Source organism: Bos javanicus, chromosome 5 (genome assembly GCF_032452875.1).
Source record: "Bos javanicus breed banteng chromosome 5, ARS-OSU_banteng_1.0, whole genome shotgun sequence".
NCBI lineage: Eukaryota > Metazoa > Chordata > Mammalia > Artiodactyla > Bovidae > Bos > Bos javanicus.
In genome coordinates this window covers 75,708,356-75,712,850 of record NC_083872.1, presented here as the reverse complement: position 1 = coordinate 75,712,850, position 4,495 = coordinate 75,708,356, and positions in this window count along the sequence as shown.

Below are 4,495 nucleotides of genomic sequence, written 5' to 3'. Positions count from 1 at the left end.
GGAAGGAAGAAGCATCAGAAGGTCATGCTGCCCTGAGGCCAGGGATTGAGGTTTGAAAGTGTTTGTTGGAATTAGTGACACAGAAGTAGCCACTGTCCTGGCTGAGAGCAGGTTAGTGGAGGGATGAGGAAGTGGATCTGAACTGAGACAATCATTGAAAGCCTGGCTTGAAAGCACTAGCTGCCGAGGGAGACAGACTGGCAGGGGATTTGGGGGTGGTCTTATGCTTTAACTGGGGCACATTTACACGCCAGTGAGCAAGAGTCAGCTGGAGAAAATGGAGGTGTCGTTTAAGACGCAGGCTTCATTTTTGCTGTATCTGTGCCTTTCATCTCAGGCTGCCTCAAATCCTATTTGAAAGTAGAGTATAAATAAATGATCAAATAATAAGACATTGTTCATCCCTCGCCAGCTGGTGACCTTGAAAGGGTCTTCAGAACTGTTTTTATCCTTATCTGGCTTGTTTTGCTCCATCGTTTGCAGCAAACAAACACTGACCGGGCCACCACCACATGCCAGCCCCTGGGCCAGCTTGGGATACAGGGCCAAGAGCTCAGCCTCTGCCCTCAAGGAGCACACAGTTTGATCGTGCAATGGCCATAACCCCAGGTGACAATGAAACATGAGCCTTGAGAAATGCACTGGAGGTACAGAAGTCATTCAGGAGAAGGAAGGAGTCTCTTAGGACTTAGGAGAGTAGGAGGATAATAGAGGACCTCAGGGAAGAGGCAACACCTAACGAGGACTTTGAATGACACCCAGGAGTCCATCAGGCTGAAAGAGGCACCATATGTGCAAAGGCCCTGAGGTATGACACAGCAGAAGAATTACGAGGGCTTTGATATTGGAGGAGCCTAAAAATGAGAACCAGAGTAGTTGAGATGAGCTTGGAAGTGGAGGCATGAGCCAGATCAGCAATTTCCCCTGCAGGATCACTTATTTCCTGGAGATTTTAACAATACCTTGTCCAGTAGAATGAACTGATGCTCTCCAGTCTCCAGTTTCAGGGAGAAAGTTAAGGATCAGAGGAAAGGTATAGGGATTCATTTTTCCCTTCTATCCTCAATCTTTCCCAGCATCAGGAACTTTTCCAATGAGTTGGCTGTTCAGATCAGGTTACAAAAATCCTGGAGCTTCAGCTTCAGGATCAGTCTTTCCAATGAAGGTTCAGAGTTGGTTTCCTTTAAGATTAACTGGCTTGATCTCCTTGCTGTCCAAGGGACTCTCAGGAGAAGAGTGTATCAGAGAATGAGATGGCTGGATGGCATCACTGCTGCAATGGACATGAACTTGGGCCAACTTCAGGAGATGGTGAGGGACAGGGAAGCCTGGCGTACTGGAGTCCATGGGGTCACAAAGAGTCAGACATGACTGGGCAACTGAACACCACGGATTCATTCATAGAGGGGCCAGTCTGTGCTAAGCTGTGTTTCAGAAACAAACAGGCAAGAAGCTTCACCCTGGAGGAGTCAACTTGCTGGTCTCAGGAGTCAGACATTAAGTGGCAATCCTAATTCACCTGAAGTAAATTGTATAAGATGTCAGAGGGTAATACTTGCAATGAAACCAAGAAAAAGTAGGACAAGGTGAGGAGGATTGGGAGTTAGGGGTGCAGATGTGAGTGATGCGATGGAGTATGGCCAGGGAGAAAGGGGGCTGTCCAGCAGAGATACAAAGGAGATGCGGGGTGAGCTATGTGTGTATCCAGGGCAAGAAAAAGTGGCCAGTGCAAAGACCTTAAGGCAGGAGTAACCTACCCGTAGGGCTGAGTATGGAAGACAGCCGGGGACTGTGAGATGGGAGGGGAGGTCATTGGCCCTGGAGCCCACTTCAAATCTTTGATTTTACCTGGAGTGAAATGGGTAGTCACCACCCAAGCTCGAGCAGAGAGATGACACAGTCTAACTTATGTCTTCGAAGAAATCATTCCAGCTACTGTGTTGGGGATGATGGAGATAGAGGCACACTGGGAACAGGGAGATCAATCAGGAAGCTAATGGGATGATCCAAGCAGGAGAGGATGATGGTTCAACCAGGGTGAAAGCAGAGAGAAGCGATCGATTCTGAATATAGGATTTCCTAATGGATTCGATGTGGGGTCTAAGAGGCTGGACCAGCAGTGACTCCAGGGCTTATGGACAGAGCATGAGAGGATGGAGACATTAGGAATCAAGGTGAAGGAAGCTGCAGGAGAGGCAGAGTCGGGGATGGAGGACACCCAGGGTTACTGTATGGAGTTTGAGGTGTTGGCCAAGTAGCCCAGTGGGAAGATAAGCCTGTGGGAAGGAAGGGTCCAAAGTGCAGGAGACAGCTCCGACTGGAGGTGGCGTCATCCACAGATAGAGGGCATTGGTGAGGAGAACACTTTGTCCCCATAAGATTCAGATGTGATCCAGGGAGGAAATGAAGTCCCCCTTGGTATCACAGAGTCAGGATGATTTTTAACAAGAAACGGAATCAAAACTGTATTAATAGAAAGGTGTATTTCTAATATAGCTTAAACTGCTGTCTATAGACAGATGAAATACTTCCTTTGCCTTAAAGGAAATCAGAAGAAACCACTGCTGAGGGAGAGACCCCAGGTGGGAATCAAGCACCATCACATCTCCCCAGCAACATCCCTCAGCGTCAACTTACTCATCTACAATATGGGCATACGCCTCCTCATAGGAGTTTCTAGGAAGAGTAACTATGACAATGTATGTTGCCATTAATTTTATGATTAGCACTGTCCTCTCATTAAGGGTCTGGCACATAGTAGGTGCTCAGAGCAGCAATAATCGCTGCTATTAATAACCACACTGAGGATAATGTTGGTGACGGGGAGAAGGGTGAGTCCCTGCCTTCTCAGCTGGGTCTGCCCCAGCAGAACTGGGGGACAAGACAGTCCACAGCCTGGGGCCCCTGGAACACAGCAGCAGAGCCAGCTTCCTACCAACATGCCCACCTGCCAACCACCTGAACCCACTGCTTCGCCGTAACCCGGTCCATTAATGCCAGCTGTGGTGAGCGGTCATCTGATGTGACACAAGCATCTGCCTGGTAGGAACCAAACCAAGATCTGTCAGCTGAGCCCGCGGGAAGCTCACCAACAGCCCCAAGGCCTGGGAGGGCCAGGCGTGGCCTCACACAGACCAGAACCCGAGAGAAGAACAGTAATAAAAATGCCAACGGGCATTTGCTGAGTGACAGCCTGCACCAGGCCCCGTCCTGAGCACTTTATAAGTCAGACCTCATTGAGACACAGAAAATAGAGGGGTTCAATCAGGCAAAGAGGGCTTTCCAGGTGGCTCAGAGATAAAGAATCTGCCTGCCAACACAGGAGATGCAGGTACGATCCCTGGATCAGGAAGATCCCCTGGTAAAGGAAATGGCAACCCACTCCAGTATTCTTGTCTGGGAAATCCCGTGGACAGAGGAGTCTGGTGAGGCTACAGTCCATAGGGTCGCAAAAAGAGTTGGACATGACTTAGCGACTAAAAGGCTTCCATGGTACATCAGCTGGTAAAGAATCTACCTGCAAGGCAGGAGACCTCAATTCAATTCCTGGGTCAGGAAGATCCCCTGAAGAAGGGATCAGCTACCCACTCCAATATTCTTAGGCTTCCCTGGTGGCTCAGATGGTAAAGAATCTGCCTACAATGCAGGAGACCTAGGTTCAGTCCCTGGATTGGGAAGATCCCCTGGAGGAGGACATGGCAATCCACTCCAGTACTGTTGCCTGGAGAATTCCCATGGACAGAGGAGCCTGGCAGGCTCTATAGTCCATGGGATTGCAAAGAGTCGGACACAAATGTGACTTCCACTTTCACTTTCACTTTAACGACTAAAACCACAACGGCAATTAGGCAAAGAGTCAGACCCCTAACACCACAACACTTAGGGTATCAAACAGTATTATTTGATTGCAAGCAATGGAAACCAACTGCTGTTGAACGGAGCAAATAAAATGCAGAGTGGAGGGGATTTAGTGGAAGGCTAGATTGCTGAACTGTTAGGTTAACTAGGGTCCAGAGAGGGCTGGAACTGCAAAGGTTTCAGCACCCAGGAAGACTGAGCTACTCAACAGCTCGTCAGACCAGTACTGGGATAAATAGACCCAGCTCTTCTATATCGTTTGTCTGCTTTTTTTTTTTTTTTTAAGGCTGAAAGCTGTTTGTCACTGCACCTCTGTTCTAGCCTCAAGATCTGGACAGAGGATCCTACAGAGTTGAGTTTGAGTCGTGTATCTAAAGGAGGGCAGCTGTTGTTGTTCAGTCACTCAGTCATGTCCGACTCTTTGTGACCCCATGGACTGCAGCATGCCAGGCTTCCCTGTCCTTCACTATCTCCCAGAGTTTACTCAAACTCACGTCCGTTGAGATGGTAATGCCATCCAAGCATCTCATCCTCTGCTGCCCCTTCTTTTCCATTCAGTCTTTCCCAGCATCAGGGTCTTTTGGCTCTTCGTATCAGGTAGCCAAAGTATTGGAGCTTCAGCATCAATCCTTCCAAT